Source organism: Schistocerca serialis, chromosome 2 (assembly GCF_023864345.2).
Source record: "Schistocerca serialis cubense isolate TAMUIC-IGC-003099 chromosome 2, iqSchSeri2.2, whole genome shotgun sequence".
Classification (NCBI taxonomy): domain Eukaryota; kingdom Metazoa; phylum Arthropoda; class Insecta; order Orthoptera; family Acrididae; genus Schistocerca; species Schistocerca serialis.
Window position 1 is genome coordinate 500,765,668 of NC_064639.1, and position 15,155 is coordinate 500,780,822.

The window sequence follows — 15,155 nt, forward strand, 5'->3', positions numbered from 1 at the left end:
TTCAGTCAGGAAAGAGGGAAGGAGAGGGAAAGATGAAAGGATGTGGCTTTTAAGGGAGAGGGTAAGGAGTCATTCCAATCCCGGGAGCGGAAAGACTTACCTTGGGGGAAAAAAGGACGGGTATACACTCGCACACACACATACACATATCCATCCGCACATACACAGACGGCCTTTACAAATGTCTGCTTGTGTCTGTGTATGTGCGGGCGCGCGCGCGCGAGTGTATACCTGTCCTTTTTTCCCCCAAGGTAAGTCTTTCCGCTCCCGGGATTGGAATGACTCCTTACCCCTCTCCCTTAAAACCCACATCCTTTCATCTTTCCCTCTCCTTCCCTCTTTCCTGACGAAGCAACCGTTGGTTGCGAAAGCTTGAATTTTGTGTGTATGTTTGTGTGTCTATCGACCTGCCAGCACTTTCGTTTGGTAAGTCACATCATCTTTGTTTTTATATATTTATATTTTCCACATGGGAAAAATATATCTAAAAACAAAGGTGATGTAACTTACCAAACGAAAGTGTTGTTATGTTGATAGACACACAAACAAACACAAACACAAAATTCAAGCTTTTGCAACCCACGGTTGCTTCATCAGGAAAGAGGGAAGAAGAGGGAAAGACGAAAGGATGTGGGTTTTAAGGGAGAGGGTAAGCAGTCATTCCAATCCCGGGAGCGGAAAGACTTACCTTAGGGGGAAAAAAGGACAAGTATACACTTGCACACACACACACACACACACACACACACACACACACACACACACACACACACACACACACATATCCATCCTCACATATACAGACACAAGCAGACATTTGTAAAGGCAAAGAGTTTGGGCAGAGATGTCAGTCGAGGCGGAAGTACAGAGGCAAAGATATTGTTGCATGACAGGTGAGGTATGAGCGGCGGCAACTTGAAATTAGCGGAGGTTGAGGCCTGGTGGGTAACGGGAAGAGAGGATATACTGAAGGGCAAGTTCCCATCTCCGGAGTTCTGACAGGTTGGTGTTAGTGGGAAGTATCCAGATAACCCGGACGGTGTAACACTGTGCCAAGATGTGGGACAGGTTTTACACCGGGGGCGGTTACAAGGGTAGGAGCCAGAGGGTAGAGAAGGTGGTTTGGGGATTTCATAGGGATGAACCAAGAGGTTACGCAGGTTAGGTGGACAGCGGAAAGACACTCTTGGTGGAGTGGGGAGGATTTTGTGAAGGATGGGTCTCATTTCAGGGCAGGATTTGAGGAAGTCGTATCCCTGCTGGAGAGCCACATTCAGAGTCTGACCCAGTCCCGGAAAGTATCCTGTCACAAGTGGGGCACTTTTGGGGTTCTTTGTGGGAGGTTCTGGGTTTGAGGGGATGAGGAAGTGGCTCTGGTTATTTGCTTCTGTACCAGGTCGGGAGGGTAGTTGCGGGATGCGAAAGCTGTTTTCAGGTTGTTGGTGTAATGGTTCAAGGATTCCGGACTGAAGCAGATTCGTTTGCCATGAAGACCTAGGCTGTAGGGAAGGGACCGTTTGATATGGAATGGGTGGCAGCTGTCATAATGGAGGTACTGTTGCTTGTTAGTGGGTTTGAGGTGGACGGATGTGTGAAGCTGGCCATTGGACAGATGGAGGTCAACGTCAAGGAAAGTGGCATGGGATTTGGATTAGGACCAGGTGAATCTGATGGAACCAAAGGAGTTGAGCTTGGAGAGGAAATTCTGGAGTTCTTTTTCACTGTGAGTCCAGATCATGAAGATGTCATCAATAAATCTGTACCAAACTTTGGGTTGGCAGGCCTGGGTAACCAAGATGGCTTCCTCTAAGTGACCCATAAATAGGTTGGCGTACGAGGGGGCCATCCTGGTACCCATGGCTGTTCCCTTTAATTGTTGATATGTCTGGCCTTCGAAAGTGAAGAAGTTGTGAGTCAGGATGAAGTTGGCTAAGGTAATGAGGAAAGAGGTTTTAGGTAGGGTGGCAGGTGATCGGCGTGAAAGGAAGTGCTCCATCGCAGCGAGGCCCTGGACATGCGGAATATTTGTGTATAAGGAAGTGGCATCAATGGTTACAAGGATGGTTTCTGGGGGTAACAGATTGGGTAAGGATTCCAGGCATTCGAGAAAACCCCCGGCATTACCTCATTCCGATCACTTTGTTTGCACTGCAGTTGGTGTTGCAATAGATTTCCCTAGAAACTGAGAGAGGATATATGAAGATCTGCGTAACCTATGGACCATTTTGGTCCTACATAGTTATCCTCCCGTCTGTTACTTAAAAGCAAACTGTATTTATACCACAATTGAAATTGTCAGTGTTTAATTCAGTTTTTATTTAAAATCATTGATTTGTAATGTGAAACAGGGAGAAGTTATAACAAAAATTTAAAAAAAAAATCAGGTATAGAACTAGAAAAAACATTTTCAATTTCCTAAAAAATCATCAAACTAATACAAAACGTTTTTCTGTTATTCATAAACAACCTTCACATTTATCAGTAATATCAGGAAGCTCTTGCCCTTGATGACTGAAGACTGTTCTGTTGAGTACAAAATAACAACAATAATTATACAGATTTTTATGTTTGTGCATGAAACTGCACTTACATCGAAAGTAGTAGCTTTGGTTACACAGAAGTGCGGGAGTTGTGCAATCAATTAATTTTTATTACTTATAAAATACAATTTGTATTTTGTAATAATATAAAACACACAATGTACTAACACTGGACAATTTCTTTGTTTTCTCCCAAAAAAAATTTTCCCACCCCAAGATACAGGCCTCCAAAGACAACACTGTGAGCACTATTTTGAAGATACGAATTTCAGAAAAATTTTGAAATGCTGTATCTCCATAATAGTTCTAGATATTTCATTAGTTTTTTTATTTGAAAGATAATAGCTTTATGATTACAATGGTATCCTCCATTTGGACATATCTGTCAGTTCTATATATATAAATATGCTCTAACTTACCAAACGAAAGCGTTGGTATGTTGATAGAGACAATAACAAACACAAACACACACATGAATTTCAAGCTTTCGCAACCCATGGTTGCTTCATCAGGAAAGACGAAAGGATGTGGGTTTTAAGGGAGAGGGTGTAAGGACACACCCCTATCTGCACATATACAGACATAAGCAGACATATGTAAAGGTTGCCTTTACGCGTCTGCTTTTTGTGTGTGTGTGTGTGTGTGTGTGTGTGTGTGTGTGTGTGTGTGTGTGTGTGTGTGTGCGTGTGTGTGTGCGTGTGCGTGTGTGTGTGCGTGTGCGTGTGTGTGTGCGCGCGCGCGATTAGTACCTTCCACTTTTAAGTTGGACAGGTTTTTTTTTTTTAAATCATTTTTTATAACTTTCAAGGCTAACATATGTCTTCACTGTAGTAGTTTCTTACTAACTTTTTGTTACAATGTTTATTTCTATTGTCTTTGTTGCAGTTATTTCTTTTCACTTTCATTATTACAGATATTTCTTACACTTCGTTGTAGTTTCTTGTCAGTTTCTTTGCCATGGTTGTTCATTGCAAAGTTTCTGTAATGTAGTTGTTCAGTGCTAATTTGTTTACTGAAGAGGCTTCTAAGAAATCTGAGACTATCCAGTGATTTCTGTGTTTTTTGTGAGGAATTTACCAGTTGACACATTTGCAGTGTGTTTTGTGAAAAGGACTGTTGGAAATGTCCTCTGACTGGGGCTACACAAGAGTGAAGTGTGCTGACTATTTCTTTACCCATAAAAAAGTGATATATAAGACAAACAAAAAACACTTTGTGCAGTTTGGGAATAAGTGTTCTCATTTGAAGTCTCTGTTTCAAATTGAAGACGTTTCCAGTGACGATTTTTTGTGTTCTAAATGTTTTGACAATAACAACGATAGTATGTGAACAAGGTGAATCCACCCTTGGTGCATGGCAAAAATTCCAATTTTTCATAGAACCTGTCCAACTTAAAAGTGAAAGTTCTCCCTAACAGAGAATTTAGTACTACAAGGTACTAATCAACAAAAAAATATCTAACTTTTGTGGATTGGCATTTTTGAAAAAAAAATTTTTCTCTGAATTATAAAAAAATTCAAAAATCAACAGTAAAAGAATTTTGACAGGTAAGTCCAAATGGAGGATTTCTTTGTAATGATAAAGCAATTATCTTTCAAAAATAAAATAAAATCTAGAACTGTTCCAGAGATTTTAAATTTTTTTCCAAAGTTCACATCTTGAAAATGGTATGTGCAGTGTTATCTTTGGAGAGCTGTATCTCTGAGCAGAATTTTTTTTGGAGAAAACAAAAAAGTGTGTGTTCCATACTTAGTCCTTCACTATAACATATGTTAAATTTATTAACATCTGCGACTATGAAGGCAAGATTTTTCCTAGCCTGCCTGAATTGATATGGACTATGCCAACAAAAACAAACAAATTAAAAGCAAAGAGAAGTTGTTGGCTGCTCCCAGTTTCTGTCATGTATTCATTTATGTTTCTTCCCCTACCAATTCTACCGTTAATCTTGCCATTTATTATGTCCTTTATGTACTGTACCAAAACCAATGAACAATAGTTCTGGTAGAACGCAACTGTCCAGTGGTAACTTATTTCTACACCTGCATTCAAAAGACAGACATGTTTCTTGCTAGCAGGTCAAATGCACTTCAATTGGAAGTGTAACATCTAATCAATTCTTCAGATTATTTTTGCAAAAGTGTGTTCTATAATCTTGAATGGCCATACCATTTTTAACAGCCAAAACTATGCTTCACTAATAAAGTATTGCGTGTCTTAATGCAAGATCCACCCATTTCTTCAGAACTGACCACTTTTCCTCTGAAATGTTCACACACATTTTCCAAAACTTCCTTTACAAAAATTTTCCCATAACAATGCTCTGAATATTGGAGATGATCATGTTGGATGATAATGATGACTGCCTTGAACATCTACATGTGCTTTCTTTACTTGTGTGAAATATGGCGAATCCCAATGTGTGGATTATGATTTGCCTTCAGGATCGTATACAAAAATCTGTCTCATGAACCACAACAAACTTTAAAAACTGTTGTCTTCGTTAACCCATTTAAAAGATCAGAACATTTTTCCTTACCTTATACTAAATATGTCAGTGTAACTGGATTTTAGGATTGCAGAATGTTACATACAAAATAAATTTTCTTAATGTATTGTGGATATAACAACTGTGAAACCCTGCCAGCAGTAACTTTCAGGGCGCACGGCATCATAGAAGCCAACAGATACATAAAGAATTACTTACTTTATGTGGATACTGATACTCAAGAAATCTGTAAAGCAAATGTACTAGATTTGTACAAGTTGAAGAGTGGCAATCTTCATGGTTTGAGACCAAGAATGGAGTTCAGTAGGCCAGTGCAATGCGCCCACTACAGTTCATCACTGCTATGGATGATTAATATAAAACACCAAGAAAAGTTTTGGTGAACTTAATGCAGTTGTCTTTGCTCATGACGCCATGATCTGGGACGAAACAGTAGTAGTTCAGACCAGGCTCAACATGTGGACATCCTAATTCCAGAAACACAATCTCAACATCAACAAGGCCAAAACAGTGGTGATGGCAGTCAACAGAGATATGCATCCCCAAGTGTGAAACTAGGAGACCACAAGCTAGAGTGTGTGGGCAGTTTTCTATACTTCGGAAGTATAGTCTCCAGGGACAGTTTGATTAAAAAGGAGATTACCAATAGTGTGCAAAAGGATTCTGATTTCTAACAACACGTGAGTACCTTTTTATGCGATGACGTGAGTTCATAAAAGGCAAATCAGAGATGTTCAACTGCCACTTCACACCATTGCTGACATATGGTATCGAAGCATGCATCCTCACAAAGAGGGAGGATCATGGAGACTCCAGTAATCAGAAATGAAATTCCTTGGATTCATTACCCGGAATACCAAGGTGGATAAATTAAGGAATAAAGTGAGGCAGAAAGCCATAATCAAGACATCCCCCTTAGACTGAATCAGCACTTCCAAATAACAGTGGTACATGCATGTAATAAGGTTGGAGAATACAAGAACAGCCAGAAAACTTTTGGAAGGAATATGTCCTGTAGGAAGACTCAGAACCCATTGGAGGGACATGATAAAGGACGACTTTACTTCCAGAGGAAGTACAATGAATGATGTTCACTATGGCTGATTATACGTGGGCAGAAGGAAGGGAAAGAGGTCCCTTAACAGTACCCAGGAAACTGGAACTATTCGATGATGATGATGATGATGATGATGATGATATTAATGTTGAATTGGGCAAAGAAAAGGAGGAAGTTGTTCATAAAAATCAATATCTGTAATGAATACAAAATTTTTGGTAACATTTACAAATTATTGTTCACAGACATACCTTCAGTATTGTATTGTCTGTTGAAATTGTCATGGAAATCCAGTTAGTAGAGAGGCAGCTGTTTCGAATATCACTAGAGGAAATTTAAAAATCAAAATATGTCTCTACAAATTTGCTATGGTCAACAGACAGTTGGGAAGAGAGACAAATTTAACAGCTGCACTTAGATAGATACAACTCAGTATCATGTTACTGCAGACATAATGCGTGAAAAGGTTGAGTGGCTGTATACACGGAAGGTGGAATGAAGTTCCGTCGTCGTCACCATCTAAGTAGTATGTAAATAGTTCATGATCTCTCATTGTTGCACAACACAAATAACTATGGCATGAGGACACTGGATAATGCATAGAAGCTTCTGGACGTTGGACCCTAGGATTCCACGCATACTCTATCACTAAATCGGACTCCAGCCTAACTTATCAGATGGAGCATCTAAGAATACAAAAGATATCCAAAGCAGCTGTTGAACTGTTTGGACACTGCGAGTAATGCATACTTCAACATACATACACATGCTACCCAAGTCTGCAGGTTCTGCTGTTGCATTTGACTAAACTGCACCTGCTCAAGGTCTTTGAAACATGGCAAGGCCAGTCGTGATCAGAGCACTGTTCTGTATAGTTGTGAGTGCGTTATGACAGAGAAGGTGAATTTCAGAAGCAGGCAAATTGTTGGTATTTGTATGGTGGGTGCTTCCATCACCTAGGTAATGGAAGTGGTCAGTGATTCCAGAGGCAATGTATTGAAAATTAAACCACATTTGGGAAAAACATCACCCACTAAGTGACAATGCAGACAAAACTATCTGGTAAGTGATGTTGATGGAAGGTCGTTTAAGAGACTGATGCAGCTGCAAAAGCTACTGTAGAGCTGAATGTTACACTCACAAACTCTGTCAGCATGAAAATACAAAGGGGCTCCATAAGCAGGGAATTGCAGGGCCAGCTAGGATTCCAAAACTACTCATCACTAATGCAAGTGCCCATAACAGGTAAACTTCGTACAGAAGCCATAAACCTACACTGTGGAGCAACAAAAGAAAGTCATCTGCAAGATGAACATCACCAGTGATCTCCCATGTCTCCCGACTTCACACACTGACTTTTGATCTGTGGGTTATGTAAAAAAACTACGTTTTTACCCCCACTATGCCTGACACTCTTGGACGTCTGCAACATCTTACTGTTGAAGCTGTGAATTCAGTAACAAGAGACCAGTTGCTTTGTGTGAGGCAGGAAATGAACCTTTGTTTTACATTTGACGTCTAGCACATGCTGCTCGCACTGAATGCATAAAAATTTGAACTTTTCTCTTTCCAGGGATGTTGGAACTGTGTTTCTATCTTTCATAATTTGGAAGCAATGAATGTTTGAAATCTGTTCCTTCTTTCAGAATAGCCCTGTATATGAAAGATTCTCTCAAGAACATGCTTCAAACTGCTGTCACTCCCATTTAATAATGGTGGAACTTGGCACAATGATGCATCACGTTTCAAACCAACCACTGGTCATTATTGATTTTAGGCATGGCACCGGCATGACTCTGCACTCGGCAGAGTACTGAAATGATTAAAAAACCAAAGCCTGAATTTTAATGTTCAGCTGCAAAATAAGTTTTCAATACTGATCCATATTTATATCTCTTACTAGTATGTAACTGAAAACCTCACATTTGTTTTTGTTCAAGTAATGAATTCTCAGCTAGGTGATAATTTCTCATGGACACATTACACTTCAAACTCTAAATCATGCTATTCACAGATAACGACTTCGCAAGGTCAGCAAACATGCCACAGGGAGCCACCATTAAGCAACAAAATAATATAGCAATACAACGCCCTTCTTCATCTTTCATTACACAACTTCGCAGCTAATTGCTTCTGAAGCAAAATCAGTGATCTGAATAAAACCTTCAAACATTTCATTTCATAAATATTCAGCTCAATTCCACCTATATGCATTCTGAATTCCTTGACTTCTGAAAAACAATTTTTGTGAGCATTCCCAATTTTTGGGACAAGTCCCCATTCGATTTACAGTCCTTGTGAGATTTTAAAAATAGCAGCAACACACACGATGTTTAGCAGTCATTTGTCTAAAGAAACCAAAACATGATGAAATACTTCAGTTTATCTATTGCTGCACTTGTCATTTCTCTGCCTAACAAAAAATTATCCTGTCACATTTTCACTACATGTGTTGGAGAGTTTTACAGAGACATTGTTTCATCAGTTTCTAAAAAAGCAAGCTGGGACCGATTCCCTTTGCTAAATGACATTAGTCAGAATAATTTCCTAAGTAATCTGAACCATTTCAAGTAACTAGTTTTGCTAAAGCTCAGTTCGACTAACAATAATTATTTCCCATTCCAGTCATATTGTTGACATGTAAAGAGATGTATTTACTATAGTTAGGAAAATAACCCATAGAAATTCTTAAAGTTTTCATGTAGCTAATTTACAAAACATGGTAGGAACATACTCACTTTCTGGGTAACTAACACTTATGTATGGTACTGTTTATTTAACTATTTTTCCAGTTTTCCATCATCAAGAACACTTATTAGTCAAAACGCTTACTGCACAAGCTCAGATTGTGTTAAGGATGGGAAAGGAGATCGGCCATACCATTTCAAAGAAACCATCCCAGCATGTGCCTGGAGTGATTTATGGAAACCATAGACAATCTCTATCTGGATGGCCAGTTGTGGGTTTGAACCATCATCCGGCCGAATGCGAGTCCAGTGTGTTAAGAAGCACTGCACCATCTCACTCGGTAGCCATTTTTGCAAAGCTATATAAGCACTGGGCCATTTTGGAAGCCAGTCTAATCTGAGATTTCAAATGTGGAACCCATGTCAGTCTAAACAGCAATAATGTAATAGTGCAATGATGTGTTGTGAATAAAATGACTGGCAATTAACAAAGACTGCTGGTTAACTAAAATATAAAAGTGCCACTGGTATTGTTCATCAAAGTGAGACTGTTGTAGATTGGATAGGTTATAATGCAGAATGACTATGGTATGAATAGAAGGTGCAGTATGTGCACACCTAGTACTGGTAAGTGAGACTTAATTACATAATTAACACACTGACTGGCCATAACCACTTCAGTGAGGCTGAGGCAGTCTGGGGTCTTATTTATGGAAGTAAAACCTGTGGAACCAAACAGAGTGAGAGTGTGTGTGTGATTATATATATATATATATATTAGACACACACACACACACACACACACACACACACACACACACACACACACACACACACACACCTTTACAGCCAATTTTTCGTTATGGTTGCTGCCACTGAGGAACTAGAAGCTGATTTATGACTTATGTCACAAGTTCCACAAGAATTTTACCACTGTCAACCCTTTTTCTTGCCAATGAAGAACGTTCCATTAGCAACAAAATTTCAATTTCTCTCTCTGTGGGATAGGAATATGGTTTAAGTGAGCACACCATATGATGACTGTAGGAGGCACAGCACAGAGAGAGAGAGAGAGAGAGAGAGAGAGAGAGAGAGAGAGAGAGAGAGAGAGAGAGATCCAATAGAATTTGCTGGGTGGCTACATAGGACAGATACCGCCCTTGATTCTTCCACAGCACATAGCAGAGAGTTGGGGAGGGTGAGACATAAGGGACGACCAAGGAATCTCTCAAACCTTAGGTAGGCAGATGAATACAACTATGTGAGAAGTTGCAAAGATGTTCTTGATTTATGTGCATGGTAACATGCACACAGTGCCCTCAAGGAGGATGGGTTAAGCAGTACCAGTCCAAGGTGATACTGGGTAATAATAGGAGTTCTTTGCAACAACTGCTGAAAATATCAAACTTTTTTATTTTGTAACTGGATGCTAGCAATGAAATGAAAACATAGCAGTTAATGTATAGTGTTAAAACATGTTCAAATGGCATAAACACAACCAATCCACATAGTGGAACTTATCAAATTAGAAGCCTGCAAACCCTATAACCATTGTCAAATGAGGTTGGTTGACTTGAATACGATACTGTGCCTGTTTTACTCCTTGGGGGATAGGAACAGTATACATGAATTGTTCAATCACAATGGTGTCCCAAGAATACCTAGGCAAAATATTTCACTGCTTCCCAGTCAAAAATACTGAACGAAGAAATTTACCAAGCACACACTCCAAAGATAGTGAACAATTTGACAGGAAAGGTTAATCAAATTGCTCTGGCTTATTTTTTTGTATTGAACATCTTGAACAGATTGAAAAGCAATTAAGAGAATGATCTCCCTCACCTCTCTAATGTCCTTTGCAGACTTGATTAATTTAAACTCGATGTTCAAGCAGTCATCAAGTTAAGAGAATTCTTTTCCTATGCCTACCCTCTGGATTATTACCTTTGTCTGCTTATTATGACAGAATTGGAATATCCAATTATCAGTAAACAAAACTCAATAACTGACACTCGTAAACCTGGAAATATTTGAAGGAAAACAGCTATTGGCCAGTCACATTCTCTAACTTAATAGCTGTATAATCAATGTAGGCTATCCAGTCACCAGCATAGTATAAATACACTGAGGTGACAAAAGTCATGGGATAATGATATGCACATGCACATATACAGACAGTGGTAGTATTGTGTACACAAGGTATAAATGGGCACTGCATTGCCTGAGCTATCATTTGCACTCAGGTTATTCATGTGAAAGGTTTCTGACATAATTATGGTCGCATGATGTGAATTAAGAACCTTGAATGTGGAATGGTAGTTGGAGCTACATGCACGAGACATTCCATTATGGAAATCGTTAGGGAATTCAATATTCCAAGGACTGCAGTGTCAGGAGGGTGCCAAGAATACAAAATTTCAGGCATTAGCCCTCACCACGGACAATGCAGCAGCATTTGCTTAGAATTGTCAATGTTAACAGACAAGCTATAGCTGCAGAAATCAATGTGGGACCTACAACAAACTTATCTGTTAGGACAGTGCAGCAAAATTTGGTGTTAATGGTCTATCGCTGCAGACAACTGACAAGTGCCTTGGTTAACAGCACGTCACCTGCAGCACTTCTGTGCTCTTGACCCTACAAGCTTCACCCCAGATGAATGGAAAATCATGTCCTAGTCAGATGAGTCCTGATTTCAATAGGTAAGAGTTGATGGTAGGGTTTGCCATGGATCCCCGTTGTACAAGGCACAGTGCAAGCTGATGGTAGCTGAATTTACATGGAAGGAAAATGGTCCTCTGGTCCAACTGAACCAATCATTGCTGGAAATCTTTATGTACAGCTACTCGAGAGACCATTTGCACCCATCCATGGACTTCTTGTTCCCAAACGATGGGACTTTTATGGATGACAATTTGCAATGTCACTGGACTATAGTTTTTCACGATTGATTTGAAAAAGTTCTTGAATGATTTGGCCACCCGACACAATCAAACATTTATGGGACATAATAGAGAGCTCAGTTCCTGCACAAAATCCTGCACCAACAACACTTTCACAATTATGAATGGGTATAGAGGTAGCATGGCTTAATATTTCTGCAGGCTACTTCAAACGACATGCTGATTCCATGCCATGTTGAATTGCTGCATTACGCTGGATAAGAAGAGGTATCCCATGACTTGTCACCTCAGTGTACAATCCCTCTAATGAAATGTAATATATAGTGTAGAGAACACATTAAAGATTACATAACTTGGTTTGGGGAGGGGGGAATTATCAGATTTATCCTCTATATCAGTGGCTCTTAACCTTCTGAGCCAATTACCCTGACCACAATCATATAGCAACCAGTATCCTCAACAGTCTAGTAACCAACTGAAGTTTAGAGAGGGGGAGGGGGGGGGGGGGTTGAATTGAACAATCCTATTTTTAAATTGCAAGACAATACACAATATACCATTAACATTTAATAGAACACTCATTTCTGCAAGTGTTATACTCAAATAAGAAATTGTGAAGGCCAATGAGATGGTTGGTACTGCTTATTTCTAACAATCTTAATTATATTGGGTTTGGTATCAGCAAATGCACATCGGACATCGGGTTCCAAATTCAGTCAGTTCCCTGCTTTTGTTTTCATTTCCATCATAGTTCCAAATCCACTTACACACCTGAACTTTTGAGAAAGGGAATCTTTATTCTTCTGGCTTTTTCTGATAATAGGAGGTACTTATCACCAGCCTTTCTCTAAAATTTACTAGTTCTGTGTTAGAGAAATTTGAGTGTTTCCATCACAGCCCAAAAATTTCTCCTTTGGGTTGAATTTCATTGCCTGAAAATGTTCTTAAAACTGTGGCATTTACTTCTCATTTCTCAGGTTCAAGAATAAAGTTTACTGATAGAAGTACAATTAAATGCCGTTTTATTTCATGTGTGAATGTGCATTTTCACTGTTGGTGTCAAGCATCAATATACTGTTATATATATTTATGTGCTGCTGTCATTTAATTGCACATGGCTATAATCTGAAAGTCATGTTCATCATAAGTTTAGCACAGATGTTGAAATTTCACTAAGTACTACATGGCAAAGGAAAGGATATCAGTATTGCATTTACATCCAGCGGGATTCTCCGACTGGATGTTGTGGAGTATTGCTAGTGTGATGCGAGCCAGTGACAAGTGACTATCGCACTAAGCTGCTATGCAGAATGCAGCATGATAAATCACAACATCCCATAAACAGCTATCTCTTCAAAGATCCTGGTGACTATTGCCGCCATTGCTAGTGTGATAGTCCGAAGTGGAACTGCAAGGAAACCGAACTTTTAGACCTCTACAGATAAAGGTAGGTGTGAGACCCTAAGGCCAATAATTATCACAAAAACGAAATAATTATTGACAAAGGGACCTGCCTGATTTTGGCTTAGTAAACTGATGACAATCTGTGCTGTATTTTGGATATCCTGGATAGGTACTGCAAAATCAAAGCAATCTCCAGTGTCACGAAGTGCAATGTTATTGCAGCTGTGCACTGTGTCCATTGTGCATAGTTAAGATTCAACAGTTTTATAGTCTTCAAACAACATTCAATACATATTTTCAAAATGTCCATTCTTGCCACCAAACAGTCCTATGAAAATATTTCTGCTGTACATTCTATTTTTAACACTGGTGTTACCCACTGACAACAGCTTCTCTTTTAAATGACTAAAACATAATAAATGTGGCACTTGCAATCTTGACACGATTCACGGACCTTCGCACCTCTCAGTGGTGCAGCAGTGACAAAACTGGGAGCAAAAACACACCCCACTACTTCTGAAGCTCCAATAATGGGAGTAATGTGCGAGGCGTAGCATGGAAGCACCTTAACATATTTTGTTATTTTTTGCATCCTTTGGAATTATATGTAAGGCTGGCAAATTTACCACCTCTGGTGTGAGAGAAATATACTTCCTACATGATCATAAAAAGTAATTTTGATATGTTAGTTACATTTTGTACACAGCAACATATAATGTAAAGTGCACCAATTGAAAAGTAGCAGCATTCCTAATATACATTGATCAATTCATGAGGTGCTTAAAGAGACAAGAGTGTCATTATCTTTAAGTCTTTAAAAACTGACGGAAAAGGAATTCTGTGAGAATTACTACAGAAGCTTTGGAAGTACTTTTAAGAGCTGGATGAGGTATGCATTTTGGGGAGAAAAAACACACACACACACACACACACACACACACACAATTTATGCATCTCTAAGAGTAGCAATCACACTTTGCATTCATAATTCACAGCAAATTCCTCAAACAGGCAGTGTTACTGAATTTTTAAATATCGTGATTAAAAAGAACAAAAAGAATGCCAATTCATTGTGAAGCTGAGATGGGAGACTATAGAACGGGAAAGTATTAATATTTTTCACCAAACGGTTTTCCAGCAATTATTGAAGAGCACTGCTTAGCAAAAAGTTGTGAGAATACAAAATATGAGTCTTATTTATGGAGCAAGTTAAACTTTTTCCAACAAACTACTTCAGCAAATGATGTGGAATCATTTCATTCACAAAGAACCTCTTAAATAGCAAAGCAGATAATTAAACTTCCAGTTTTCTCCTTTCCTAGAATCAACTCTTGATGCATGCATTCTTTGCATGGCAGGGCAAAAATGTTTACTACAAAGAATTGTGGCAATAAATATGAATAATGAGTAGGGCATGTTAAGCTTTACAAGAGAAGTGCTGTCACAAGCTATACATCTAGATCAGGTGTGTCCAGGAGGTAACTTGACGAGACCACCTACCATGATAAAGGAGATGGCAGTGCTATTTGGCGCAAAATGTGCACCACCTTTTGAAGCATGACAAGATTTATATTTGTTGTACATTCAATTGCAAGCAAAGTCACTCACTGCACTGTGATGATTCTCAATATCTTTCTTTTTATGTCAATGACCATACTGTACAAAAGTTCAGATTTTTACAGGCTTTTCTTCATTGTACCACCACCCTCTCAAGACTACAACTACGATTATGGCCCTATTTGAAAACTTAGACCTTTGTGTCCAACTTTTATTCTGCAGTGAAAAAGCCAGATAAAGCACACACTAAACACAGTTCTATCTTTACTGTGTGACTGTCAGATGACTGTTTTATGATTACTGCTCAGTGGAAAAAATAATCTTACCCACTTAGACCTTATTAATGCCACTTCTTATGTGCAATACTAAATGAAAGGCTGGGCTGTAAATTAGTGACATCTTACCCAATAGATGGCACTTTAACACCAAAATTTCACTCACCTGCTATGTTTCTTGTCTCTCAATCCTGAGTAAGTTGACAAGGCATTGAAATCTTGG